Source organism: Argentina silus (assembly GCF_951799395.1).
Source record: "Argentina silus genome assembly, chromosome: 1".
Lineage (NCBI taxonomy): Eukaryota > Metazoa > Chordata > Actinopteri > Argentiniformes > Argentinidae > Argentina > Argentina silus.
This window is the reverse complement of record NC_139655.1, coordinates 30,935,679-30,952,577: the sequence shown is the minus strand read 5'-3', so window position 1 is coordinate 30,952,577 and position 16,899 is coordinate 30,935,679. Positions and strand designations below refer to the sequence as shown.

Here is a 16,899-nt window from a genome sequence, read left to right as displayed (position 1 = left end):
CACACCTCCCTTTCTCTCTCTCTCTCTCTCTTTCTCTCTCTCTGGGTAAGCAGTGACACAGTGCAGATGTGGCGGCCATGGCCCGGCCTTCTGGCCCCTGTAAAGAGACCCAGGTCTCCCCTCAGAGGAAGCTTCTGCCTGGGATATCTGTGTGGTCCTCTGTGTGTGTGTGTGTGTGTGTGTGTGTGTGTGTGTGTGTGTGTGTGTGTGTGTGTGTGTGTGTGTGTGTGTGTGTGTGTGTGTATGTCTGCATGTGTATGTTCAATCACATGTACATGGGCCAGGTAGTAGGCCGTGGGAAACAGACAGGGACCTTTATGAAGCCTGTAACCAGGGATCTCAGGAGATCTGTAACAGCGCAGGGATGTCAGCTTAGTCTCACAAGTCAGACTCTCTATTTAAATCTGATGGCGTACCCGGATGGAAGTGACGCCGGGAGGCTGCTGCATCCACTGACATTTTCCAGCGCCACCTATGCTGTTGACGAATAGAGAGGAGTTGAGTAGGTGAAGGCGGGGATTTCCACAAGATTTCTTTCCAAACAGGTAATTGAATGCAAACTGTTCACCTGTGAAATGATGGCATCGAAAACACGTTCAGCTACTGTAACTCCATGTTTTTATTTCGTGCAATGTGTCCTGTTTTAAACGTCATAAACTTATGGCAGGGCGGAACAGGAGGGGCATCGAGACTGAAAAACTTTAGGGGGGTGGACTTTCTGTCACCTCTGTTCCTGCACCCCCAGATTCTCAATCGAGAGAGGAGATTCCGCGTTCTGAGATTGTTAATGTCAAATGTGTAGAGACGAACATACGTACTAAACTTGTGCAGCCAGCAATGTCATGTTATGTCCTGTAGGTCTCAGGTCTAGTGATTTGTTATCACCGCTCTCTCCTCCTCCCCTCCTGCTTCACCACTGACTGGTATATTGCCTGAAAACTATTTGGCATCCAGGACCTGGAAAAAAACCATACTTGACATTTAGCATTTCACATGCCCACCTCTTCTGTTTTCTCTTTCCTCCCCCACGTCTGTGGGAGGTAATGCCCTTAAGAAGCCCTTTTTGTTTTCCACTTCCATCTCAACATTATTTGCTATTTCATAGCTGGAAGAGTTGGAATTGTGGTAGCCAGGTGGCCCGTGAAGCTGACTTTGAAAAACAGATTGGATCCAAACATGGGTACAAGGCAGCGGTCCGCACTGGCAGATCAGCTCACCTAACGCTGACAGACAGACAGACTGACAGACAAACAGACGCTGAATGGTCTTGCTTAACATGGTGTAGCACGGGCTGTCGTGGGGTAAAAGCAGCTATGCGATGCCCCCTATCTGTCTTATCTATTGCAAGGACTGAAAGGGCGCATCAACACAGCCTGGCAGCGTGAACTGGGAGTGACCTGATGAGTGACAACTGTCATAACACCGTCACAGAGCCAAAAACCGCTGTAACACACCCAATGAAAAGAATGAATAAAAACTCTTGAGAGATCAATAGGTACATGAAGGTTCAATATCACACAAAACACATGCCTTCTTGGGCCACTGCTTCCCTCAACCTAAATCTAGCAGCACGACACACCTGATGGAAATGTTTGATAATCACCGTCTTCAATCTGGGCCACAGACAGTGGACCTCGCTGAATCTTTTATGTTGGTGCCGAGCTGGAGGAAAAGCCTGCACATCCGCCCTCCCCCCCCCTCCCCGCCCCCCCCCCCCCCCACAACATTTCGTCTTAAACTCAGTCTCGCTCAGGATTTACAGATTGTCATGTTTGACCGTCAAAGCTAAACGAGACACAAACAACCGCGTCAACATGCCGTGACGATCAGTAAGAGCCCCGCCGCGGCTGGAAAACTAAAGTGCTTCATCCCCTTCATGCCTGTAATTACCAGACTGCTGGTGCCAATCGAGCAGTAGGAACGTGCTCCCCTCCTCTCTGCTCTTCATCTCCTCTCCGAGGCTCTTCTCTCTTCTACAAACACGGAAACACCTTGGAATCTCATCAAGAGCTCTAAGTTCTGGGCTGGGGTCAATTCCATGTTTTGAAATCAAAAATGCGATTTGAAAATGAATGTCACATTTCAATGATCGAATTGGAATTGTATCTCATTGAAGTAACAGATGTAACCCTCTACGTCATTGAACCCCCCCCCCCCCCCTCAAGTCTGACAGAGCCTGTCACTTAGTACACCCCCCCCCCCCTTACCCCCAAACAATAGGGAGCACCTCCCATCTGATAACCCAGCTAGCATTCCAGCCCATTATATAGTCCCCTAATCTGCAATAGAGGCAATCTGATATTCCTGATATTCCTTCACGTCAGTGGATAGAAAGAACAAGGGCACACTCCAATAGAGAGAGTGAAACCAAGAGTGAGAGTGTGAGAGAGAGGAGGTTTATTGAGAGTAAGAGAGAGGGACACTCCCTGACATTTTTAACATTTAACACATTTTTAATTTGACAACAATGACTTGGCGATAGAGAGAGAAAGTAAGAGAAAATGTGTGTCTGTGAGTGTATGAGAGAAAAACAGAGAGAGAGAAACAGAGAGAGAAAGAGAGAGAGAGAGACGGTTCCACTGCTGTGTCTCTTGCTTGGCTGCTCTGACTGACATGAGGGCGCAGCAGGAATGTAGTTGGCTGCTGTTCTCCGTCGGACAGGTAGAGACCCCTCAGTCGTCACGTGGGAAAGTAATCATTAGGAGCAAATCATCGCGTGATCAGAGAGCAGAATCCACGCCAACTCTGTACAGCACTGTGTTGTTTGCATAGTGTCTGCGAGAAGGTGAGAGAGAGAGACATACGGTACCAATTGAGAGGTCATGGAGGATATCCACTTGTCTGTTGAACTTGTTACCTTTTAACGTTCAATTACACTCCTCATTTGATTCAAAGTGGCATTTCTTTGGATTCAGCCATCTACTCAGGAAAGCGAACAATCTCCACTGCGCAGCACTTAGACAGTTCATCTTCGTTCATGATTGATGCACACCCAGCGTTTTGACATGGCGTGAAACACTGTGGCATAACCACACAATCAAACGAACCATGTTCTGATGAGGTATGGGGCTGGGATTTCACGTGTTCCACCAGCTGTAGAGCGGTCTGGTCTAGCTAGTGCGTGCCGGGCTGGGAGGGAGACACAGCCTCCAGGTGTAGTGTAGGATGTAGGATCATGTTCTACACTGTGTGCCAAAATGCCTCCTCCTTACTATCAGTCAGGGCTCCTCTCTCGCCTGTGAAACCATGTGTGTCTGCGTTGCAACCTCAGGAGATTCAGGTACAGACAAGCCACCTTCCAGTGCTCTGTTCCAATTAATATTCTGTGTTATGTGTGTGTGTGTGTGTGTATGTGTGTGTGTGTGTGTGTGTGTGTGGTATTTATTCACAGAGTACAGCGTTAGTGTGCATATGCATGTGTGAGAGACTCTGTACACAAATGCCTCGTTAACAGAAGGTTGATCCTCTCCCCTGAGTCTCCGTCTAGCTACTCAGCTCCTACTGCAAGCACAGCGCTCCAGGCTTCACTTAGATATGTAACGCATGACATCTCAAATCAGGCTTCATTCGCTTGCTAACTTGCTAAACTCCCACTCAAGGGCCAGGTCTCACCCCATGACCCCCCCACAGCCTCTCCCTTTTCCTGGCTCTGCCCTACTTTAGGGCCCAGGCTTCCTGCTCATCACAGGTTGCCCTCTGAGTGGCTAGCGGCTAGCGTGTGTGTGTGTGTGTGTGTGTGTGTGTGTGTGTGTGAGAGAGAGAGAGAGAGAGAAAGAGAAAGAGAGATAAATGGAGAAAAAAATATTGAAAAATGTTGATAAAAAAAAGGATATATATATATATATTCATGTAAAAGGCTATAATAAAACTGATTAATTGTCAAGAAATAGGAGAGAATAATACACAGCGCTGAGATGTTAAGATGAATAGAACCATTTCCACAGCGACCAGTAGCGTGGTGATCAGAGACAGTATTGTGTCTGCCTCCAGATAGGAGATGTACAGTGATCATAAGGAGCAATACCCACATTAATATTGAAAGTCACATGATAGAAGTGCCTTTACTTTCCTGTGATTGAACCACTGCTCTGTCAAGAATGCATAGACCCTCCTACCTTAACCTATATTACGAAAGTAGTAATGCCCAGCTGTCAAAACAGTTCGATGTGTGGAGGAAACAGGGGAATCCAGGATAGATTTATTAGCTGTTAGAATGTTTGGAAAGGACGCTATACTCAATCTGTGTAATCTGGTAACAGCTGAGATGCCACGGTTTTATTTTAAGGAGTAACTAGTAGCAAAAACATGACAGAAGTGAGAGTGGTTTCTCTGAGTGCTGTGTTCATTCACTGTTTTATACGCTCTGGTTGAATCTCCTGTTGAGTAAGGTACAGGAGGTTCTCAATATCTGCCTCCTCAAATCACAGAGGCTGGAAACACCACTCGTATACATGCGTGTGTGTGCTCTAAAATGGAGCATTCTGTGTGTGAGAGCCTCACAGGGGCAGTGCAGAAGGAAGGTGTGGACTTCACACTCACAGCTGGAGCAGTGCCACAGAGGGCAGAATGATTTTCACTCTCACTCTCTCAGTCAGAGAGAGTGAGAGTGAGATCCAGAGAGCGAGAGAGAGAGTGCTGGAATTTCAACCCTGGCAGTATTAAAAAGACTTTATCTGGCACCACATCTATTTTATTCTAGAGTGTGTAGGAAAGAGATTGTGCGTGTGTACTGTATGTGCGTGTGTGTGTGTGTGTGTGTGTGTGTGTGTGTGTGTGTGTGTGTGTGTGTGTGTGTGTGTGTGTGTGTGTGTGTGTGTGTGTATGTGTGCATGTGCGTGTACTTACCATGCATTCATCCAGGGCTTGACAAGGTTTCCACCCATTCATATTGGCCCTTCCCAGGTTTCATGTGTTGTCTGTCTGTCTGTTTGTCTTTCCACTGCTGTAATTCAGACAGTTGTAGTGGGCCTGGCTGGTGAGCCCACCAGATTTAATGGCATAAGCAACCTCCCATATACACACACACACACACACACACACACACACACACACACACACACACACACACACACACACACACACACACACACACACACACACACACACACACATACACACACACACACACACACACACACACACACACACACACACACACACACACTGGACTGAAGGACCTCTCTGTGGGAGCCGCTTCCTGTCCTATCCATTGGCATCCCTGGATGACATGAAGACGTCATGAAGATGGTCAAAGGCTCTGATCTGGAGGCCAGCAGTGGAGGGTCGCAGGAGGGCCACTGTTTCACTGGACAATTGACCCCTGCTCTGCAAACACAAGAGGCCATTTTGGGTCCACGGCCCTCAGTGAACTTGCATGCTCCAGTTATCTGCATGACGTGAGAGAAGCTGGGCAGAGCGGTCACTTGTGTCTCATTAACATGGGCACACCCAAACATTCTCACAGTGCTTCTCTGTGCGGGTCCCTTTGTGTTTTTCCTCATCAGCATAGCTTAGAGGCTATATTCATGTTTTCCATGGGTACATATCCTTGTTTTTTCAGTCTGTCTGCTTTTCTTGGTTCATTGTAAAGCTTGAAATCCGTTATATTGCAGGTATCACAAACGTATCCAACAGGAGACCTGTTGACAGCTGATAACTAGATTTAGATTAGTACTTAAGTATTAGTATCAATAGACTTAGTCAGCATATGGGATACATCTTGAAATATCCCACAAATATCAGCCAAGATACAAATGTAAGGTAAGGTTTCCATCTCTCCAGCTTTCAGGAATGTTCTCTGGGCGGTTCAGGGTTGGGTCTGATTCTTCCACAGCCTAAGGCGGGTACAGCGAGACCCCTCTCCCTGATTTCCTGCCCCTGTCCCACCCTAGCCCCCATAAACCCACCCTGGCGTGGGATCACAGCGGCGCCTCGCGTGAGACCGTCCAGCCGCCCCATCGCAAAAGACCAAGGGAATGCCACGCAAGGAAAGCAGGGGATTTCCATCAAGGCCAAACCACCTCTCCTCCCTCTCTCACGCCTTCGTCTTCACACTGTCTGAAACCAACCTCTCTGTTTTAACTTATATGGCGAAATAGGATCCACTCCCTCCTTACCAGTCCAATTAAGAGAGACGCTTGGACCGTTCCTCCGCCATCTTTGGGCATCATCTTCACTCGACAAAGACTGTAGATTGGGGTTACCGTTTTTTGGGTGTCGGGTCCTCTCTCCTTTATCACCTCCATACCCTTAATTGTCTCCATAAAAAAGGAATATAGAATTAAAAGGGTTTTATGATTCCGACCATGTTTAGGTTTGGGGATTGTGTATATTATGGATCTGAAGTTTGCTAGTGTTAACAGGCCCGGGCTGAGAGAAATCTGAAACAAACTAGTGGAAGAAAACATCTGTTGTTGCTCTGCCACAAAGGCTTTGTGTAATTGAAGCAGTAATCCTTTTGTAGGGCTACTTTTTAACACGCACAATATCGCCGCTCACATATTATGGAGAGCAGTGCCGGGGCAGAGGCAGCTGTGTTTAGGGACACTGCCACAGGCTTACACAGCTGATCGAGCTCCCTGAGGGCCACCCCCCTCAACCACCACAACTACCATAACCACCATCTCAGGTAAGGACAGGAGAGCCCCTCTGTCAAATCGCTCACCCACACCCCACCTGCTCGGTGTGAAGCCTCTCCTTTCTCCTCCCGTTGACCCATAATTCCCTGCTTCCTGCCCGCCTCTCTCTTAAAGATTAACAGAGCGCTCACTACCTGTCCACCTGCTAGAGGCATCACGTTTACGGGCACCGAGTTCACGCCGGGGGTCCAGTTAGTTTTCTAATCCCTGGGAAGAGAGAAAGGCTACTTGGGGCCAGTTGGTTCAGTTTTGGAGGGGGGGGGGGGTTGGCTCCTGAGGCCACCTGTCAAGTTCTCTGGGAGTTGTTTTTGTAATTATTTAGTTTACCTACCAACAATTCACAAGCCAGACGCAAAGCTCTCATATTTTTGGTTTCATGGCTGTAATGGCTTCACTGGGATTAAGTAAAAGCTTTGTCCTGCTCAGTGTTACACTGAGACTGCTTCTCCTAGCACTTGTATACAGTATATTGATAGGAGATTTGGGTAGTTTCCCCTCCTATACCTGTGTAGTAATGGTGTAATTACATAGTAATAAGGTAATTTTGCAGTATATTGAGTTGACGAGTGGAATAAAGAACAGTCTACTTGTGTAGTAACACAAACTGCTCAACTGCATTACTATGCAATTACAAAGTAATTAGCAATGTACAGCCTGTTAATACAATGTTATTACTTGAGTCATTACAAAGTCACTACACAGGTGCGAACGTAAGAAAGGTATGAATTCCTTCATGAATTTTGTGAAATGTCTGGAGGTCATGCCCTTTTGCCTGATTGACCCTGACCCAAAGCCCTTAGATGAAATCAACAGTGTGCTGTTACCCTGGCCAGAGTCCCAGAACTACATTTACATGAACACTGCCTGTCCGACTGTAGGCAGAGCCTCCAGATCTCCTCATGTCACACTGCATGACAGTGCCCCATGGAACACAATGCCACACAATGTGAAACCATCTCTGGGGGGGGGGGGGCAATTTCAGAGTTATCAGATTGAAAGGCAAGATGCCTCAGCCGGTTAACTCCGTCAGGATTGTGCTTCATTGAAAATCACTTTCATGTATTTTTTCTAAACGCCTTTTAACCCTTTTTACTGCCTGTTAAACTGGGCCTTGGCGACACTGTACTTAGAAAATGTCGGTCCTTGGCTATTTAGTGGCAGTGCCAAATTTCATCCGTCATAGGTAAAAATGGAATAAGATCTGATGGAGTGCCCATCATACAATATAATGCATTTTGATCCCCTGAGGATCGTTTGACAGTGATTGGCATAGTTGGGCTCACATTTCCACCTTTGATATAAGACGGCTCACACACTAGTCAATCTCAGAAGATGAAGGCAATTAGTTATTTTAAGCTGGCATTGATCTTTGATACATTGTAATACTACTCCATTCAGTATCTGGATTTCCAAGCATAGCTATTGTTCTCTGTCTTGACATTGATCCATCAAATATATACACTCACTGAGGACTTTATTAGGAACACTATACTAATACTGGGTAGGGCCTCCCTTTGGTCTCAAAACAGCCTCAATTCTATGTGGCATTGATTCCATAAGATGTTGGAAACATTGAGATTCTGTTCCATGATGACATGATTGCATCACGCAATTCCTGCAGATTTTTCAGGTGCACTTTCAAGCTGTGAATCTCCCGTTCTACCACATCCCAAAGGTGTTCTATTGGATTCAGATCCGGTGGCTGGGAAGACCACTGAAGAACACTAAACTCATTGTCATGTTCATGAAACCAGTTTGAGACGACTTTTTCTTTATGACATGGTGCAATATCATGCTGGAAGTAGCCATTAAAAGATGGGTAAATTGTGGCCATGAAGGGATGCACATGGTCAGCAACAATACTCAAATAGGCTGTGGCATTCAAGCGATGATTGATTGGTATTAACGTGTCAAAGTGTGCCAAGAAAACATTCCCCACACCATTACACCACCTCCACCATGAGAAGGTGTACAGGTGTTCCTAATAAAGTGTTAAGTGAGTGTGTATTACTTCAGCCAATCAATGTTAATCAAGATTAAGCTTTTTATCTCTGCCACCTGGTCTTTGACTCCTGTGTCGTGTATGAAAGCAATAAAGAGTTCCTCAGTTTCTCCCTGTGTCTAGACTCAGGAACACAGATGTATTCAAATGGATCATATGATCCTTCTGTACATCTAGCGTCATTTCCCCTGAATGGTGTCTTTCGCATTAGTGAGGTGGAGAGTTCACAGATTCACTGCACTCTTTGTCATACCTGCCTTATATCCCCCTTGACAATGTGCCTGGATCAGTGCCAATCTTCGTGTGTACCGATGTTGGCGAAGACCTCAACTTGTGTACATTTCCCCCTGTTGAAAGACGGCTTCCAACTGCTTGGCACAGCCCCCAATGCCCGGCGGCTCTTGGGTTTCATGCCACCAGGGCTTTCTTTCCACTCCGATGAAAGAATAACTCCTCTCAGAGAAATGTACGCCACAGCCAACAAGTATGGAGGGGAAAACATCTCTGAAGAAGTGAACCTTATCTCACTCAGTCAGCTGGCCTGTCACGTTGAAACTATTGGTGTGGAAGAGCAGGAGCTCAGCTGAGGTGCCATGCAGTGGTGCTTTGCTACAAACAAGGGGGAGTTCCTTTTAGCAACACAGCGCAAAACTCATTCAGTACACTCTCGACTTTATTCTCTTTATTTGTTATAAAGGGTTTGTGAACGCACACACCTTCATATTACTGTTGTCCTATTTTAACTCCATAGTAAATGGCAAAAACCTGTCTGAGACTGTATTACGATGGAGCCCCTGCCAGTCCAGAATCCCTGTCAACAATCTCAGAAAGCCAGCTCCCAGATCAGCTGGTGCCTACTGGATAACGGTTGAATACCCTTTTGTCTACTCTTCTGCAGGCAGCTTATGGCTCTGCGGGCACTAGAAGTGGCACTGCCTGACTCCAAGTAATGTAATTATCACTATGTGCAAATTATTGTTGAGTTTGTGCTGATTTAATACAAGAATGGTCAAATAGAATGAATCAAATGATGCTTTAATAATACTGTATACTTATATAACTATTACAAGGCAAATACTTCATAGAACAAAGTTACATTCTACCCTCAAATGGCAAATAATAGAGGGAGAGAGACAAAGACAGAGAAAAAGGCACAGAGAGGATCCAGATTTAAATCTAAAAACTGTGATATGTTTGGTTGTATCACAAGATGCAGCGGTAATCATACATCAAGTTTCAATCTTCGGAATAGCCGGTACAGTAATGTTGTGCCAATTATGTTCTGATTACTACAGGCTTCGCTTCTTGTAACGTTGTGGCGATGTTTTCATTGTTGTTTATAGTGTAATGTGCTGTGTTTAGAATCTGTAAAAGGGTTAGAGCAGTTTAGTGTTGCTGTTCAGTGTTTGTGCCAGTGCATTGAGTTTAAGTCCACATGTGTGGTTATGTCTATGCTGGATAAGTGATTTTTATTTCCCATTGTTTTTGACCGTGGCCGATCTATGTCAGATGTAATTTGTCCAGCATTGCTGACGATATTGTTTTCCTTTTATTTTGAGTTACTTTCATTTTGCAACTTGTTAACCTCCTGTTTTGATCCATTTTATACAGAAGTTAACAATGATTGTGTATTTTGCTTATTTTCATATCGAAGCTTTTGTCATCGTACATGACTTACAGAAATAGTTTGAATGTGCTTGTGAATAGTTTTCATCTCACAAAACCTCTAACTTTTCCTGTGATTTGTTATTGTGATGAATGCTTTGGTTTTGGTTGTTTTTCAGTTTTTTCTTTTATACTTCCCAAACAGATCATTACCCTGGGACATTGTAATATTGATATCCAGTGGAGGGACGTCTGCTACAACTCCATTCCAACGATCACCTCTCTCTATGTCTCTTTTGTTCGCCATTCACTGTCTCTGTGTTTCAGGCGAACAAGTGGGCATATCTGTAGACGGATTTAGACAAAGACAGTGATCGTTTGATCTTCCATGTGTGAATGGTGATCAATGGATGAATGAATGAATGAATGAATGAATGAATGAATGAATGGATGTCCTTTGTTGGGAATTATATTTAAGGAGCTTCTCTCCTGTGTTGTCCTTGACACAAGTATGGTTAGTCTTACCATTACTGTTAAATTGGTTAATTTGTTGATACTCTATTCTCATTCTTCCTATGTAAATTAATGTTGTGCACTAGATAAAGGTTCTGTTAATACAGCACAACTTAATTGTGACCAGGTTCTCCCATTTAATGTCTAATGTTCACATGCATTGTTAACGACACGTAGAGTGAGTCATCATTTACAGATATTATGTGAACTCATTCAAGATTCAAGATTCTTTATTTGTCACGTGCATACAAGTATACAGTGAAATGCAAACGTGACAGTGCCACAGAGTAGTGCAACAATAAGTTTTAAAATAGAATAAAATAAAATAAAATAGAACTCCTCACAATCCGATTTATCGTAACTTGAGGGCATGGTAAAATAGGGTATTCTTAATGAATTTAGAATCCGAAATGATAAATTGTCTGTCACACAAGGATGAGCAAAGCGTTGTCAATCATTATTAACCATGAAATTTGGAGTCAGATATAACGTTATGTTAACTTGTGTTGATTGGTCATGTGACCACTCGTGTTTAGTTTGATGATCATCATGTCCATGACTGTTTGAAGTCATTCTTGGGAATAAATGTATGCCTTAACCCGTCCTCTATTCTTCAGTGTTTTATTTCCAATTAGTGCCTGAGGCCAGAGGCCCCTCTATGAGTGCCCGTCGGGTATATTGGCACCAGTCTCCTGAGCATGGCAGGGTAGGATTTGGATGCCAAGATGAACACCTGTTCAATGTTTGATTTTAGGTATCCAGATTACACTTTCCGTGAACCACTGGCCTATACCGTCTTATTTTTAATACAGCTCTTTATACTCTCTGTATAACCAGCACTTGCATGCATGCCCCTCCTAGAGCTAAGCCTTAACCACTTCCATTTTATTTAGGGTCTTTCCAGGGGGGGGGGGTATAATGACTCTCAGGTGGGTGTTATGCTGTGCCCAGCAGTGCCCATCCCAGCTCCCCACTGAGATGACCCCGGGCACACACCCCAGCTGTGCAAACACAACCACATCACTGAACACACACACATTTCAGACGAGCCAAATCCAATTATTTGTCTTGCCGAGTTTCTTTCTGACTTTGATTCAGTAGCGCAGATTCAGCCGCCCTGCTCTGTACATAGGACTAGCGCCACACTGTTCAATAGGCGGACAAGCCCACTATTGTAGGTCCTCTCTCTCTCTTGTGTGAAGGCTCCCCGCCTCTCAGCTTACTTTCCCCGTTTTCTTTCATTTTTCTTCCTAACACGTTGGCATAACAGGCGGGATATTTTTTTTGTAACAGAAACACCAAAGTCAACAGGGAGGGACGCAGCCCTCCATCCTCAACTAGTCAACACAGACAGTGGGCAAAAATGCTGTTTTGCCAGGGCCATCCCATTTGGATGTAAGCAATGCCCAATGTTTCGTTACTATGACCCCTCTTGCTTAAAACCAAGCCACGCAAGGCCACCTTCTGCCCTTTGAGCTGTTGACCTTTCACAGGTCTCCTACTATAACCACCGTTTCATCAACTGTAGGTTAAATGTTGACAATCTGCCAGTGAAATAATTTGATACATCTTATACATGCCACAGGCTTGTGTTCCATGAGGCTTATGAAACCGTGTGGGACTGATAAAGCCATTATGCTGAAGTTCATTTGCGTGCCAGTGATGTATCCTTAATGCATGCAGACAATATTCAGCAGGTAGGCTCTGTTACCATTGTCTGCAGATGGAAGGCTACAGTATACACCCTGCCAGAGGACAAGGGGAGTGGGGGCGGGGGGGGGGGGAGATATCAGGTTGCCATCAGCTTGACAAGGCATAGAGATTTCACAGACTGCAGACATAGGCTGACATCTTAATGGCCACAGCACCAGGCTGCTCTGTGGTGTTCTCAGGTCTGTGCTCTCTCTCTCTTTTTCCCTCTCTCTCTTGCTCGCTCGCGCGCTATCTCTCCTCCGACTGCTGTCAAAATGGAGACTGTCAGTTACCACAAGTATTCGATTCCAACCGCACACTCACGAAGACTCACACACATGTCAAATAGTTAAGCACAGGCACACTCAAGCACATCCTCACTGACACATACTGGACACGTGCAAATACACACTCCCAGACAAACTCTCCTTGTTTGTATGTACACGTAATGCACACGCACACCACAGCCAGTTCCCATACACGGTCAAACATAAACACACTTTCACTGACTTTGACTGAATTCCTCAATTCCAAAATTGTGCTGACTAATTTCTACTCACATCCCACTTTTTTTCCCAAACTGTCTCCCTCAACGCTCCGCAATTGGAACAAGGCAACTGTTATCTTATTGATGACAGTTTGTTTGTGAAGCATTTCCCACAAACTGTCCAAAGGTTTGGGACAAGACCAAGGCAGTTATAATGAATGCAATTACAGTAAGCAGCCTAGCCGAATCTGCCTCTGGTGAACCTTCAGTGTCCTCATTCCCCTCACGCCTCTTCTCCAACAGTAGAGAGATGAACCCCAGGGACGCGTGGGCTGCCCTTGACCCTCCCATCAGTTTAGCGCTAAAAGAGATAACCGCTGCTCGTCTGGCCGCAGGGAGCCCTACATCATCCAAAACAAAACACATGCTGTCTCTCACCGCCTCTGTGTGCTGTGTTTGGAAGGCTTGTGTGGCTACTGGAGATAGAGGCACACACAAACATCATATGTTATACACACACACAGATACAGATATACACACATAGACACACACACAAACATCATGTTATACACACACACAGACACAGATATACACACATAGACACACACACAGACACAGATAAACTCTCTCACACACACATTTAACATTTACAAACATGCATTTAGACACATACATAATAACAGATCACTATACACAGGACACATATGCTCACATATACACTACACACACATGCACAAACACACATACACACACACACACACACACGCACACACACATACATACATATACACACACAGTTAGACAAACAGGAGCCCCATGGCTCATGAAGGACTGTACAGAGCGGTCCATGTACTCACACACATGGTGTCAGATAAATCTCCTACGGCGTGTTAAAGAGTTTAAATGGCGCCTAGGATCTGTCTCTTTAATACAAAGGGAATGTGTAGGGCTAGATGTGCCAAGCTTTTCGCTTCTTTTTTTACTCCCATTCAAACGCCACTATGGCCATAGCCCCTGTCTGGTTCAGACATATGAATCAAATCTCTCCCTCCGTAGATCTTTGGGGGAATTTCACGAGAGGCTCCTTTAATGTTCTATAATTGCCACACTTGCAATTATCGTTGTCCATTAATGTAATCAGCCTCTCTTTAGAGACTTAAAGGGTTAATTTCTGTACATCCATTATGTAGAACATTGACTTTCGTAGCTAGACAGACCTGAGAAGTTTCCATAGAAGGCAACTGTCAACCCTTTGTTTGAGGATCACCTCTGATTTTAGACATCAGGTTATTGTCTGTCAATCATCTCTCCTCTTGTATAATTGCATCTATAGATTACACAGGAGGAGAGATGATTCACAGACAATGACCTGATGAAGATGAAGTGGAATTCCAGAATGTTGACAGACTGATTGAGGGGAAACATTATGCTGCCACATTACATAGACAACGGTATAGACTGATGTCTCCCCTGGTCATCTGTATCTCTTCCCTCCTTGTAAAGGTTAAGACGGGGTTGATTGGCATGTAAGGAGGGCCCATGATGGATCCCTGTGTTTTGCCTTCCTGCCTGTCAGAGAGAAGATGTTGTTGTGGTGATTTAGGTCTCTGTGGAGTTCAGGGTCAGGTGTGGGTTACAGACTCACACACACACATATGGACACAGTGGCTCAGAGGTTGATTGTGGGCAACAAATATTAAGCCCAGATTGTATGGAGAGGTTGATGGAGCAGACATTTGTGGGCCAGATCTGGTCTTGTGGTGCCACATATGGCTCAGTGCCTGAAATGGCAAATATAATAGGGGCCTGACCTGGTCCGAATGTGGGGGGCCAGTCCTGGATGAGATTTGGCAGTTTGCTACGGGCCAGCTCTGGCATGAGGAATTTCTCCCTGATAGGTTCCTATAGTACTGGGCCATCGTTGGTCTGAGTGTGGTTGACCAGTACTGGCTGAGAGCTGGGACTTTGCTCATGGGCTAGCTCTGGCTTGAGGAATGTGGCCCTGATACGTTCCTACATACCACATCCAAGCCTTAAGCAACTCCACCTTTATCAAGTGATAACTGGGCCACATCCACATACCCTCCAAGGTCTAGCCTTTTTATGGCATAAATAAGGCTCAAGAATGGCAGCCAGAGCCAGCCCACTTTTGGCTGGAGAACAACGTTGTACCTGGTCCACATCCGGATGCCGGTAGAAAACAAACGTGGGCCAGATCTGGGCCATCATTACTCTGCTGACAAGGTAGTTGGTGATTCCACATGGTTGTGAGGCCGATGGCCGGCGTGTTTGTTTTTCTAGAGACGGAGAGAGGGATGAGGGCAGATGATAAGTAACTAAGCTGCGACTTAACCTGCGTAAACACATGAGTCAAAGACTACAAATATTTGACACCCTTTCTTTCATTATTTCTTTCTCACTTTCTCATTCTCTCTTTTTTCTTCCTTCTTTACTTTCACTGGCTCTGAAGAAGTGTGTTTGAAATACCGAGTGGGACACTCTGGGATCTGCTGTTGCGGCGGCCACATGTTAGGTCTGTTGTCTACTCAGGGACTTGACAGTGACTTGAGAGGAACACTTTAACATACTGAGAATATGCCTTATGGTGGGGTAGCCATACAAACAGAAGCTGTTACAGTATTCACCACAGCTAACAGTAAGAGAAAACACTTGAATTGAGTAAAAAGGGAGAGCATCTCTTACAGCCAAGCACGCTTTTGAGCTTATTGTAAATCTTTCAGATCCATCTTAATTAAGGCGACAGATAGACATCTTCATCTCTTCTTTACCACTGTTAAGGATACAAAGACTTGAGAGCATTTGAATGCAGGACTGTATGACAGGGGGATGGGTAGCAGACTTGTGGCTTGTTGGACTTTGTTTCTTGTGCTCAACATGCAGCTGCCGGAAAATGAACAGCACATATGAGGAATGGAGTGTGGATTATGATGTGGTAGACTTGAGACTCATCGATAACACCACACTACATCCAGAGCGACATTTCAATTCTAATGCTTTGCCTCTGCCAGCATTATGAATCAGGCCTCAACAATGCCATGGAACATGGAAATTAAGATTGTTAGTTAGTTGGGCAACTTTGCAAACGAGGGCCCTTATTTTAGGAGCAGGAATGCGGCAATGGTTCCATTGTAACCGCAGAGGGTACTTCGAGAGGAGGCTTTTGTGGCACGCATTACTCTCGACGAATGCAATTTAGGGAAACTCTGTGGAACAAATTTGTTGGCCCTTATAGTGGAATGTGAATGGCTCTTCTTAGATTGCCTTCTCTTTCTCTCTTTGCCTTTCTTTTTGACTAATTAGAAAACCCTTTGCAGTGCTTTTATTTTGGCCACCAGGGCCTAGTTTGGTTGGCCCGCCGAGACGTGTGGTTTCGATTCAGGCCCTGGGCTGCCAGATTGGTTCCGCGTCTCTTTCAAAGAAAACAGTGATTACTGGATGGGACTTCTGGGAGGTCTGGCCTGTGCCACTCACACAAGCTGAGAGGAGGGATGCCGTGGGCACCGTGGGCACTGTGGGCTGTCAGCTGGGGAGAGGAGGTGCAGTGCAGGCTCTGCCAGCTATAGAATGGTACACCAACTAAGAGCAGGAAGAGGAGAAAGAATAGTAATGAAGATCAAATGCCCAGAGGCCAGGTTATGAGGTTGGAAAACCACTCTGAGCCTCTAACGGCAAACAACATGCTCAATATAAAGCTCTTAAGCTACTGTATATACAGTACTGCTAAATAATGGGTAGATTCTATTCTAATCTACAAAAAACAGCAGGTTCTGTCCCATGATGTCCCCTTTGTTCATGAACCGTGAGATTATGTGAAGTCAAATCATAATGTCTTATTTAATTTCTTTGGCAATACAGGACCATTCCTAGCATCCCTCTCACACATGCACAACTTGTACCCACCCACTCACACACAGACAGTCAGACAGACAGACAGACAGACA

At 45.2% G+C, this 16,899-nt stretch overlaps 1 protein-coding gene across 1 annotated transcript in view; it reads left to right on the top strand.

The window, feature by feature from the left end:
• Positions 1–16,899, top strand: part of LOC310814605 (ADAMTS-like protein 1) — a gene marked incomplete at both ends in the record, with an annotated part of 105,115 nt that overhangs the window by 9,206 nt on the left and 79,010 nt on the right. The window lies entirely within an intron of this gene.